Source organism: Diabrotica virgifera, chromosome 5, assembly GCF_917563875.1.
Source record: "Diabrotica virgifera virgifera chromosome 5, PGI_DIABVI_V3a".
Taxonomy (NCBI): Eukaryota; Metazoa; Arthropoda; class Insecta; order Coleoptera; family Chrysomelidae; genus Diabrotica; species Diabrotica virgifera.
The window spans coordinates 99,544,370-99,558,860 of NC_065447.1; positions in this window are offsets into that span (position 1 = coordinate 99,544,370).

Genomic DNA, 14,491 nt, shown 5'->3' on the forward strand with positions numbered 1-14,491 from the left:
GAAATATGTTTTTTGGTAAATATTTCATTTTCCTTTTTGGAAAAAGTACACGTTTGATCGCGTACATAAAGCTGTGAAAAGAATCAGAAGATCTACATCTTCGCCGATCACTACTACTGTATCGAATGCTGGTGAAACATTTATTGCGGTAATGATGATTAGCGTATCCGCAGCTTCCGTGGCTTGTAATACCATGAAATGCCTGCTTCAATTGTTGTCTTCAACATTCTAATGAGGCGGTTCTTGTTCGCATCATTCCCCAGGAATTTATCTTGTGCCAGTTAGAATCATTGTCTCGTCAAAAAGTATGTCTACTGAAGCAGCTATTCGTGATAGTCGGGATCGCTCCGCGTATTTGGTACTACTTTGAGCTACATCTTAATGATATGCGTCACAGACGATTATGATATTGGATTTACATTTCAATCGAACGCAAGTGATGTAGTTACTGCAAATAGATGAAAATGGTTCATCGCGATGCCAGATGACTCGGTGTAATAAGTGCCCTCCGTCATAAGATTTCTGCTTCATATATCAACGTTAGCCTACATATTGTTACGTATATTGTCACCTTAGTTTTCCTTGATATTCCTTTGTTGCCGATAAATCCGCTTTTAGAGCCTGGAATGGTTTTCTTGTACTCTATAGTATGTTATTGGGATCGTCCTCGATGTTCCCTTTGTTATATATTACTGTTCCCAGGTCATCATCATCATAAATCAGCCAATTGTGTCCACTGCTGGATATAGGCCTCCTTCAGTTCTTTCCGGTATTCTCTACACTGGGCCGCTTGTAGACAGTTTCACGATACTCTTTTTATGTCGTCGGTACATCTGGTCGATAATCGTCCTCGGCTTCTTCTGTTCTCAGTTATTTATATATTATCGTTTGCTTTATTTTTTTTAATCCAGCTTTACTTTAATTAGGTCATCCGTAGCTTTCTTCCTTGTTAGTTTTATTATCTGTGTAGTCCCTTTACTTACATTTAGGTTGTAACTTTTTTTTGGTTCTGCGTTACATTTTTCTAAATCGTGCTTCAGTTGTTTGCTGTTTCGGCGACTCTTCCTGGCAGAAACGAAAACTGAGTAAAGCATCAAAAGAACTATATTCATAAAAAAAATTAAGTTTTCAATCTAAAACTACATACAACGACATCCAAAAATGCTACTCTACATCCTACCAGATTGAAAACAATGGGAACCTTCTCTGGTAACACCTCCGAGGCTTCTACAATTTGCAAGCCATAACGGATGCTGAGACTAAGGAAGATGAGGGAATTTTACAATTTATAATTCACGTCCCATCTGCTCAGCGCGGTAAACTTCCAACGAGAAGAAGGTAGTTGTGTTTTAAGTTTTTAAATTGATAATTGATAACAAACATATTTTATGAACAAACATATAAACATTTTTTAAATAAAGATTGTATTCTATGTTTTATTCTTTAATTTTTTAACCACTTTGGCATTTTAACCCATTAGCGCCCAGCGTTACCATATGGTAACGTAAAACACATGATTTTTAAAAATTCTGCGGTATGCCCATGGAATTAGTCAGCCACATATTTTGAGAACTATCGTTTCTAGGAATATTTCAGGCACCTATAAAACGTAACGGATTTGTTTTTTAGCCTTTTCTCAACCGTCGAGAGATAATCATATGACAACGTGGTTTAAATTTATAGAAAAAGATGGACGTCCGTTTTGCGAAAGCAATTTTTGATAGTCTTCTAGTAACTATATTTGCATATTTAAAGAAAAAACTAAGTTTATTATACCCCAACTTACTATAAATTGTTGTATTTTATCAACAATTAAATGTAGCGAATTCGGTAGGAATAGTCAAAGTACGCCGTTACCATATGGTTGCGGTGGGCGCTTACGGAATTATAATCTAATTTTTTTTCAGTCGTGGATTTTTGTTAGCAGAAGCGATAGTGTTACTGGTGCGATGGAAACTCTGTTGTTACAATAGCATCTACGAGTTGTGATGGTTCAGCATTGGGCACGGTAAAAAGATTTTCTCATAAAGAAAAAGGCCACATTCAAGTAAGTCGGCCTCACTATATTGCTGAATACAACAAAATATGGTGGGTACCGACTGGATGGGTCAAGGTGTTTCAAACTACCGAGTAGCAATTTGCAGTAAAAAATGGTACTGGCAAATTGTAACATGGTTGTTGGATGTTGCAGTCCATAATTCATGGCATTTATATAAAAAAATTAAAAAAATATATCCTTTCTATCGTTTAGGAGAGAATTGGCTTAAGTTCTTCTCGCAAGATATGGAAGTCGTCCCTTATATACAGGAAGACCTAGTCTACATAGACAGAACTTGCCAGATCTTCGTTTTGATCGCTTCGACCATTTGTTACATGAAGCAGTAGAAGGCGATGTGCTGGAGACAGATGTACAACATCTGGACGAACAATGTGTAAAAAATGCAACGTTGGTTTGTGTGTTAATTGTTTTATAGGATACCACACCAGACGATGAAATATTCTCAAATAAATATTTAAAAAAATTTTAAAATTTTGGTTCCAACGATCCTAAAAATTCCTTAAGCTCCCAGCGTTACCATATGGTAACACCACATAATTTTTTTTTAAAGACAGGAAACCGAAAAACTTGTTTTTTGGATTAAATTATTAACATTTTCATCGAATTAACGCTAAAAGTAAAGATTTTTAAATAAAAAAAAACTTGGGCGTTAATGGGTTAATGTAATGGAAAATAAATATAACCTCAAAATAACACAAGAAAATCCAAATAGTGTACAAATTATAAACGTTGATTGATAAACACATACAGGTATATTTTTATCAATCAAAGATATAAATATTATCGTATAGGATAAGGATTTTGTTTTCTTTTTTTATTTTAAGGTTATATTGATTATCCTTTACATTAAAATGAGTTCTCAATCCCAGTTAATTTTAGAGGTCTTTTGAATATACCGTCATATGGCGTATAGTTACGCTCCCGACTACTGGCTGATGCGACAATCGTCGTTTCACTCGTTAACACGGAACTTGCATTGCTAGGTGGGGGTGTGCTGTGGTCGGTGGTCGTCCTCAGCATCGTTTACAGTTACTGGGCCTCCGTTCCATGATTTGTCTTGTCCACCGCCCATCTTTTGCTCAAGCTAAGTGCCCTGAACAGTTCCACTTAAGCGTCGTGATTCTTTCGATGACGTCTTGAACTCATGATCTTTGCCTGATTTGTTGGTTTGTTATGTGGTCTCGAAGCCTCATGTTCAGAGTTGCACGTTCTATGGCTCGCTGCGTTCATTGTAACATCTTTCTTACACTATCACAAAGGTACATCAATATCATTCAAGCATACGCTGCAACTAGTCAATTAAGGAATGAATAAATAGATAACTTTCATGAATATATTTAAATATACCATATAAAAAATAATATTAAAATTAGGCGTCAGTCTAAAAACTGCAAAAATTTATCAAAGAGGAAAATACTAAATATGGATAGACTTGGCATTAGTGATATAAAATGATTCGGAAATGGAGAGTTGTGAATAAACAAACAATCAAAGAATAGGTACACTCGTTAGATTTTGTTTTCAGGTTAGCGTGTAATATGATAAACTTACCATGAGCAGTGCAGTCTAAAACTTAAACTAGGAATATTTTAAAATTGGATATTTGGTCCTTGTTGCTTGAAGTTTATAGTTACAAAAATATTAATAATCTGTTTTTTGTAATTTGGTTTTTTGATATTCTGTAAAACTTTGCAAAAATAGGCATTAATGTAGAATATTTTTTTGTATATCAAAAAACATAAAATGTAATAACAAAATATTACAAAGTATCCTGGCAGTTTTCTCACAACAATTTTTTTTTATTTTTAAGTTTTGTTTAACCTTTAACTACACGCGCTGGCGTATTTTGTACACCAGATATACGAATTCTACTGCAAATATATCTAAAAATTTAATTTTTGACCTTGTTTATCTCTCTAACCCAGGGGTTCCCAAACTGGGGGGCGCGCCCCCCTGGGGGGCGTAAGGACATGTCAGGGGGACGCGAGACAAGTCGAAAATTAAATTAAATTCAGGTGCCTACCTAGTCTTTCTAAAATTCTAAATTAACCATGATGTTTAGAAAATTAAAACAAACCACTGTAACATCTGACTTTACTACATAAATTTGAAATCGAAGGCTTGAAAGAATGGAATGTGAGCCGTTCAATGTGGCAATAGCGCGCATAATTTGACAACCGAGCGTTTCCAAGCACTGCCTCCCTCCTTCCCTCCTAACCGCCAGACGCAGGCCAGCTAACCGCAGACGCAGCTCTTATCAATTGTGACTGTGACTGTGACTCAGTGTTTGAGATACCTTGGCGTAGCCTGCACTTATTTTTGCATTATAAAAGCGTACGTGTTGTGAAATTTTAATTGTGGTAGTTGATTTTTATTGATTTCATTGATTTGAGTGAGGGAAGATAATTTGTAGTCAAGATGAGCTCAGCAAAGAAACGCAAGTATAATGATTATTATATCAAATATGGGTTTATTTGTATGCGTAAAGATAATGTCGAACATCCTCAGTGTGTAATTTGCTATGAAGTATTAAGTAATGATGCAATGAGACCTAATCGTCTTGAAAGACATTTGTCATCCAAACATAACCCTTTTAATGACAAACCAAAGGAATTTTTTGCTACAAAATCTGAAAATTTAAAACACATGAAGTTAGATAGTACTGGTTCTACTGCTCAGTCATCTGAAAAAGTTCTTGAAGCTTCATATGAGCTATCACTTCTGATTGCTAAAGAAAAGAAGAGACATATTATTGGAGAGACGCTTGTTAAACCGTGTTTGTTAAAGGCAGCTGATATTATTCTTGGAACGCAGAGTAAGCGAAAGTTATCTCAAAAACCTCTTTCTGACAATATCGTGAAACGTCGCATTGATGATATGGCCGAAGACATACAAAACCAGGTAGTTGATGCAGTAAAACAATCGCCATTTTTTGCTATTCAGCTAGACGAGAGTACCGACATAGCACAATATTCTCAGTTAATTGTTTATATTCGGTATGTTGAAAATGATAGAGTGAAAGAGGAGCTACTCTTTTCTACAGAGTTGGAGACCACGACAAAAGCTATTGATGTTATGAAAGCAGTGTCAGACTTTTTTGACAAATAGGAAATCTCTTAGCAAAAACTAATCGGTGTATGTACGGATGGCGCGCCTTCAATGCTTGGTTCTCGCTCAGGATTTGTATAATTAGTAAGAGAGAAAAATGCTGATGTGACTAGGATACATTGTGTTATACATCGACAAGTCTTGGCAGCAAAAACTCTTTCAAATGAATGCAACGCTGTCTTAAAGTTGTGTATTAAAGTAGTGAATTACATAAAAAACAGTGCGTTGAATACTCGACTGTTTAAAACTCTTTGTGAAGATTTAGGAAGTGATCACAAAACACTGCTATTTCATATAGAAGTACGATGGCTCTCAAAAGGAAATATGTTAGCAAGATTATTTGACCTTCGAGATGAAGTAATCACCTTCTTGGAACAGCAAAAGTAAAATGAACTAAGCGTGGCCTTCAAAAAAAGTTGTACCCAAGTAATATTGGCTTATTTGTCAGACATCTTTGACTCGTTGAACAGCCTTAACTTAAAACTGCAGGGTGGAGACTCAAATATAGTTACTCATCGTGATGCGATTAATATGTATTGTTGTGATCTTGATTATTGATATGAGATGATAATTTTATATGTCATTTAATTTAATCAATGCATTACTAATAATCTAATTAATTTACCAGATCACATATCAATATGTTTTCAATCTCAGGGCTTTTTATAAAATTAATTACTTACATACGTGGCTTCTAAGTATTTCTTAATGGTTCCTAATCGGGATAGGAAAGAAAAGAGTAAAATAATAACACATATGGGTTACAATTGTAATCAAAATATTGTTTATTTTATTTAAATGGCAATCACTGCTTAATATTTGCTATATCTTATTATTCTTAAACATAACATTTACACATGGGAATCTTATTTCCTTTTGATTTCCAATTGAAAGTTTTTATTAACATTTAACTATTATGATTTATTAGCAACAATTCTATTTAAGTTTGATGAAGCTTTTCTGATATTATTGATTATGTTTCTTCAATTTTAAATGTGGTATTTACTACGAAAAAACCCATACATTCATGTCCAAACAAATGAGACTGACCTTTTTCTGGTGCACTGAGAATGTCTTCACACAAGACCCGTTTCCTGCTATCCTTGGCTGCAATCAAAACCTCGTCCTGGCTTCCAGTAATGTTCTCCTCTGAAACTAGCTCGTATAGCTCTCGTTTCCTGCTTCTGTCGTGATGCTGTGTTCTACCTTTTTCGAAACTGCAATCAGCTACCGGGAACTCTTGGCTCAAGGAGGTTCTTTTACTCTCAAACCTGGCCTACCTCTCGTTCTACGATAGATACTCCACACTCACGGAACTACACAGGCTTTCTCACTCTCCGTACACTACCGTCTACTACTCGACTTCACTTCTCCACCGCTCAAAACATTCTGCTCTCTATTTGTCATTCATTCCCCTACTTTCTAAATATCCCTTCCAGATTCACAAATCAAACTTCCACCACCAACTCTCATTCGCAGTATTCCTAAAAACCAATTTTTAAACTTTCTAAATATGCTTAATGAATTTCAAAGAAAATAGTTAATTCCCATTCTAAAATTACTTTCTACTATATACAACTTTTAATGACCTATTAACGATTTCACTTGAGTCTTATTTAATCACTTCTTAAAATTAAATATAACAATTTGTTGTATACAGGTTGTTCTAAATTTATATGCCCGTGGTTGAGACAATTGAAAATATTTTGTATTAAATTGAATTTTGTTTATAACTATCAAATTTTAATTTTCATATCAAATAGAAATATAACAAATCCCCGCCTTGTATTCGATAAAATTTATCTGCATTTTTAAATAAATTTTCTCGAGGCAAAACCAACTTCCTGTATATTTCCTTACTTTAATCTACGTCTTATACCCCTTCTTCTTGTATTACTCTAATTAGTCCCACCTGTAGAGTAATTGTTTCCTTATTTTCAGTGTCCTCATCCTGTGTTAGAGTGTCGGCTATTATGTTGTCTTTCCCTTTTTCCCATATCAATCTTCTGTCTTTTTCCTCAGATTTTTCACATACTTTTACCGTGTATTCTGCATCCTCGTTTTCATATGCCTCCTCTTCAAATGCCACTGTTTCGATCATATCTTTTTCGCTTTCATTTGTTAGCTTTATTTCTTCTTCTCCTGAGCTCATCGCTTCTTTTGAGGAATCCCAGTTTTCTTTTGCTTTTGATACTCTCAATTTTTCTTCTTCTGGGCTCAACTCTTCTTTTGAGGAGCCACAGGTTTCATTTTCTTTTGTCTTTTTCTGACTTTTTCTCCCTTTTCTTCTTTGTCCTTGCTTCGTTGCCAAATTCATTTCCACTCTTTGTTCTTTACCTGATTCGTCCGTATTTTGTTTCTCCTGTTCCTTGTTCTGTTCTTCTTCTTTTTCTTCTGTTAGATTCATCGTATTATTTTTAAAATCTATCACTACATGTTTTTCTGCCAATTCGTCAACTCCTACTATCATGTCATGTGACATGTTTGGCATTATTACACATTGTAGTGCATACATCTTCTTACCCAGTCGTACCATTACTCGTATGCCTTCATTTATAGTTGCCAATGTCCGTTTGTTTGCGCCCACTAAATTTACCCTAGGTATTTTGTAAATTAAATTTGTTAAGTTAACTTCTTCTATTAGTTTTCTATTGACCAATGTTATTTCAGATCCAGTGTCTATCATAATTTTAATTGGTTTCTCGTTGATAAATCCATCCACAAATTTTAAATTAACTCCATTTTTCTTTTCGTTGTTTCTTGCCAATTTAATAAACTCCTTGGGGTTACAAAAGATTCCTGTTTGATTTTTGGTTTTTAGTGAGCGCCGTCGTGAAAAAACGCCGGTTGCTCATCGTAGTTTATATTTTCGTCATAATGTCTCTCTCCGTCATATTCATCTGTCTGGGTATTATTTACTTCTCTTCTATTTTCTCTTGGTCTGTCGGATCTGTTTCGGTTTTCTCGATATCCCTGTTCATTTTGTCTACCATTATTTCTGTTTTCTTGATTTGCGAGTGTGGTGTTTCTATTCTGGTATTCTCGATTTCTGTCCTCATTCCATTGCCTATTTCTTTGTTCATAATTTCCTCTTCCGTTGTCTCTATTTTCGTTTTCCCTTCTGGGATTAAATTCTCGTCTTGTATAATCCCTCCTATTTTGATTTCTATCTCTGTAATCCTGTGTTTCTCGGAGCCTGTAATCTTCTCGCGACCTTCTTGATTTTCTTTCTCTTAGACGTGATTCTCTTATTTGTAGGAATTGGCATAAACTATCTATGTCTTTGTAGTTTTGCAATGTGATATGGTCTTCCAGCGTTTCTTCGAAATGTCTTGCAATCAGTTCGACTAATTGTTCCGATGAGTAATTATATTGTAGATGTTTTGCGTTATAGTAAATTTGTAATGCATATGTCCTTTCTGATATACCCATCCTATCATTGTATTTCCCATTTTGCAATTCCTTGTTAATTTCCAATTGTTGGACTTTTCCCCAGAAATAATTCAAAAATTTTTGTTCAAATTGTTGCCAACTGTCAAATTCTTCTTCTTTGCAATCGAACCATAGGCTTGCTTCATATTTTAGATGGTTTCTGATAGTTTCTTTTGCTGTTTCGAAATTTCCGATGTGCTGTATTTTCTTTTTCAGGCTATTTATGAACGGCACTGGGTGTAATCTTCTTACATCCCCGCCAAACCTTATCTTCACGTCATCTGTGCTATGTATAACATTTTCTCTTCTTTCTCCTACATTTTGTTGAATATTGATTTCCGCAATCTTTCTTTCCATTTCTTCTCTGATTGCTTGAATAGCGTTTTCAAACTTGTTTTCCAAACTTTCCATTTTTTTTTTCTGGCAATTCGTTATCTCCTTTATTTTATTTTGAATTTTCATTTCTTGTTCTTTCATGTGATCCTTAATTTTCATTTCATACTTTTCTATGCGTTCCTCCATTTTCTTGTTGTTCTCTTCTATGGCTTGTTTTGTTTCCTTCAGATTTTCTTGCATTATTCTTTTTGTTTCATCCATTTTTTGTTGTGTTTCATCCATTTTTTGATCCACTTTATCCATTTTCTTTGATGTTTCTTCCTGATTTTTATCCATTTTTTGTTGTGTTTCATCCATTTTCTGTTCTATTCTTTGTTACTGGAGTTGCATCATTTGTAATAATTTATCTATTCCTGATAATTCTTGCTGTTCTAATGCCATGATTGTCGTGTCTAAAATATCTTCTTGGTCTGAATTATTCTCTTGATTTGAATGTTCTTTTTGTTTTTTGTTGTCTTTGCTTTGGCTTCTTGTCACAGACATTTGTTTTCAAGAAGTACTGTCCCCGCCAAATATGAAATTTTACTAGTATGTTACCAAGACGACTTTTTCTCACCCAAATATTATAAATTGTCAATAAATATATCAAATGTAAATATCGTAAAAATAAAATATTAAATCAGTCATGTAAAATTTGTACCTAAAGAGATCTAAAATTTTATGTTATCAAATGTAAGTATCTCACTTTTTACCACAGGCATATAAATTTTCAAATACCGGCTTTACTCTTTCTATCCTTCAAATTTGCCACTAGAAATACTTTCAAAATGCTTTCCACGTTGGACGACAGTTGTTGTGATCTTGATTATTGATATGAGATGATAATTTTATATGTCATTTAATTTAATCAATGCATTACTAATAATCTAATTAATTTACCAGATCACATATCAATATGTTTTCAATCTCAGGGCTTTTTATAAAATTAATTACTTACATACGTGGCTTCTAAGTATTTCTTAATGGTTCCTAATCGGGATAGGAAAGAAAAGAGTAAAATAATAACACATATGGGTTACAATTGTAATCAAAATATTGTTTATTTTATTTAAATGGCAATCACTGCTTAATATTTGCTATATCTTATTATTCTTAAACATAACATTTACACATGGGAATCTTATTTCCTTTTGATTTCCAATTGAAAGTTTTTATTAACATTTAACTATTATGATTTATTAGCAACAATTCTATTTAAGTTTGATGAAGCTTTTCTGATATTATTGATTATGTTTCTTCAATTTTAAATGTGGTATTTACTACGAAAAAACCCATACATTCATGTCCAAACAAATGAGACTGACCTTTTTCTGGTGCACTGAGAATGTCTTCACACAAGACCCGTTTCCTGCTATCCTTGGCTGCAATCAAAACCTCGTCCTGGCTTCCAGTAATGTTCTCCTCTGAAACTAGCTCGTATAGCTCTCGTTTCCTGCTTCTGTCGTGATGCTGTGTTCTACCTTTTTCGAAACTGCAATCAGCTACCGGGAACTCTTGGCTCAAGGAGGTTCTTTTACTCTCAAACCTGGCCTACCTCTCGTTCTACGATAGATACTCCACACTCACGGAACTACACAGGCTTTCTCACTCTCCGTACACTACCGTCTACTACTCGACTTCACTTCTCCACCGCTCAAAACATTCTGCTCTCTATTTGTCATTCATTCCCCTACTTTCTAAATATCCCTTCCAGATTCACAAATCAAACTTCCACCACCAACTCTCATTCGCAGTATTCCTAAAAACCAATTTTTAAACTTTCTAAATATGCTTAATGAATTTCAAAGAAAATAGTTAATTCCCATTCTAAAATTACTTTCTACTATATACAACTTTTAATGACCTATTAACGATTTCACTTGAGTCTTATTTAATCACTTCTTAAAATTAAATATAACAATTTGTTGTATACAGGTTGTTCTAAATTTATATGCCCGTGGTTGAGACAATTGAAAATATTTTGTATTAAATTGAATTTTGTTTATAATTATCAAATTTTAATTTTCATATCAAATAGAAATATAACAGTATATTGAGAAACTGCAACTTTGGAGGGATAAAATATCAGCAAACCCCTGCAATTATTCGAGTTTTTCTAAAGTAGAGTCAATGTCAGAAGAAGCACGTTTCAGAGATATTTATGAAGGATCAAGTTTGAAAATCCAAATATCAAACCATTTGGAGAGCCTAATTGAAGAGTTCCAGAAATAATTTCCAAACACTTGTGACGATAGTATTTTCAGAATGTCAACCGACCCATTCCATGTCAACATAGACTCCTTGCCTGAATCACTTCAAGAAGATGCTTCCTGATAAAACATGATTCCTCTGCCAAATACAACTTTGAGATATAATGGACAAACCTTCATTTTAGTTAAAATATTTCAAAGTGTATCCTAGTATATCTTCGTTTATATTTGCCTTTTTCAAGTACCTATTTGTGCGAAAAAGCATTTTCAACACTTGTGGCAATTAAAACAAAGTATCGAAATAAACTTGATGCTGCTAGTGACTTGCGTTGTGCACTTACTAAAACTCAGCCACGAATAGGCATACTAGTAAAGAAAATGCAAACCCATCCATCTGATTAACCAACCTAATCTATTTTTTCTTTTATTAATAATTTTTGTATTTTATTAAAACTGATATTGTTGTATTTTATGGCAGTATGTATATATAAATAAATGTTTTGTTTTTTATGTAACACTTATTTGATTTTGTTTTGTTCCCAGGCATATACAATTTATTGTCAAGGCTGGGGAGGCGCGAGAAACTTTGATTTCAACAAAAGGGGGCGTGGTACAAAAAAGTTTGGGAACCCCTGCTCTAACATATCACTGGAATGTGCTTTACAATTTGGTTTTAGTTTCGTTATAATCGGCGTTCTGGGAAGATCGTAATTTCTAGTTTATTATTTGTTGTTTCCGGTGGTGGACAATATACTCCACGATTAAATTAATATAATGTAGTAATATAAGTTCATATTTCAATTGTTTTTTAGTCATTATGGCACAAAATATATTTTTCTTTATAAACAATACTTTTTCTCCTGTAAAAAATCACATTCCAAAAAATGTTTTATTAGTAATTTTATTTATCATGGAATCCAGTTATTCCATGATTCCAGTTATAAATCCCAATTGGCTTGCTGAGAAGGAACTCCAAGTATTCACTGATGCCCAATAAGGTTTATAACAAACAACTAAATGTATTTTTTCAAAAAAAAATAAATCCGCTGTTTTTAAGTGTATTTTCTTGTGGCGTATAAAGTATGCCACGCGTGTAGTTATGTTATAACTTGATGCGCGGGTAGTTAAGGGTTAAAGAAATAATAATTTAGTTTTACGCTCCAACTGAAATCCAAATTAATAAACATGCCACATCAATATAATCCTTGGCCAATTTGCGATATTCTTTGCGAATGTTTTCTCTGGTATCTGAATAAATATGGCGAAGTTTCTACAAAATTATTATTATTCCATCGGCACATACATATTCCAACGTATTATAGCTCACGCACTGAAAATATTATTTGTTTATAAAACAATTTAATAGTGTAGGAAACAAAGGTTGAACCTTGCAAAATGGACACAAGTCCGGTTTTATTTTTTTTCTGGTATATCAAGGGGTGCTTATTATAAGACTAACTTTTTCTGAAAAAATTTTGCCCCGGAACCTCCCTTTTCACCCCTTTAAAGGGGGTAATTTGTGGTTTTTGCGGAACGTAGCCCTTCCCGTACCTTTTACAAAAAATTTCTTTTATAGAAATATGAAGAGGACTATATTTTCTACGATTTATTTCCAGCAACATCTCTCTATCATCCACCGTTTAGCGGGGGTGGCGCCATAAAGTTGACAAGTTTTTAAAAAAGATGTTTTTAAAAAATATATATTTTTCCCTAACTGTAACGGAAATTAAGAAGAAATCCTGCGGAAATTATTTAAAAATAATTGACTGATTTTTTGGTACAGGTTACACTTAAGGGTAATTTCCCTTTTTTTAATTACAGGGTGTTACATTTTAAAAAACCTCTTTTTATACCATCTGAACCGTTTATGCTAAAGTAAAAAGACTTTCAGCGATTACCCATGTATTGGTGCTATTTACAAATTTGTATAATGAACCCCCATTTTTTCCCCGGAACCACCCCAAAAAAAAGAAGAATTAATAAATAAATTGATTTTCTTGGAATCCTTCACACACAATACCCTTTATTAATATGCTTCATATATCATTTTGTGCACGTTATTATTACCCATGCATGGACACTAAAAGCGATTTCCTAGTGCAACCCCTGTAGCCAAAAAAAATAAATAAAATGGGGGGTTAAAATTTTTTTTGTTTTTTGCTTTTTGATCCATATGGGCAGATGCTTCATCAATAGTGCTTTTCAAAAATATATATGGTTATTGCAACATCCCTGCGGAAACCACCCCTATCCTTGAAAATATACTGCAGAAACTACCCCTATACCTTGGCGAGCAAGTTTTTACGATTTTCTCATTACCTATGTATTCTTTTTAAACAAAACTTATACAAGGTTAAAGACCACTATGTACTCTAAAAATTATGTCCTATTCATTTTTTTCGTATAAGCAACCGTTACGGCACAGTGGCGCCGTAAACCTCATATATGCTTTGGCGGGCTCCAGTTTTTGTTTTTTTTTTTCGTCATATGTTCGTTTTATTGATAAAGTACTTATGTAAAATAAAACAACACAGTGTAACCTACAAATTATGACTTATGCATATTTTACATTCTTTGCTCCCCAAAGCCACAGTGGTGGCCCAAAATAAATTTTTTCATATTTTCGCCACCTACACGCATTTTATTGCATTAATGCTATAGCATTAGATGTAGCAAAGAATGTAAAATGTGCATAGGTCATGATTTGTAGGTTACACTGTGTTGTTTTATTTTCCATAAGTACTTTATCAATAAAACGAACAGATGACGAAAAAAAAACAAAAACTGGAGCCCGCCAAAGCATATATGAGGTTTACGGCGCCACTGTGCCGTAACGGTTGCTTAAACGAAAAAAATGTATAGGACCTAATTTTTATAGTAAATAGTGGTCTTTAACCTTGTATAAGTTTTGTTTAAAAAAAATGAATAGGTAATGAGAAAATCGTAAAAACATGCTCGCCAAGGTATAGGGGTAGTTTCTGCAGTATATTTTCAAGGATAGGGGTGGTTTCCGCAGGGATGTTGCAATAACCATATATATTTTTGAAAAGCACTATTGATGAAGCATCTGCCCATATGGATCAAAAAGCAAAAAACAAAAAAAATTTTAACCCCCCATTTTATTTATTTTTTTTTGGCTACAGGGGTTGCACTAGGAAATCGCTTTTAGTGTCCATGCATGGGTAATAATAACGTGCACAAAATGATATATGAAGCATATTAATGAAGGGCATTGTGTGTGAAGGATTCCAAGAAAATCACTTTATTTATTAATTCTTCTTTTTTTTCGGGTGGTTTCGGGGAAAAA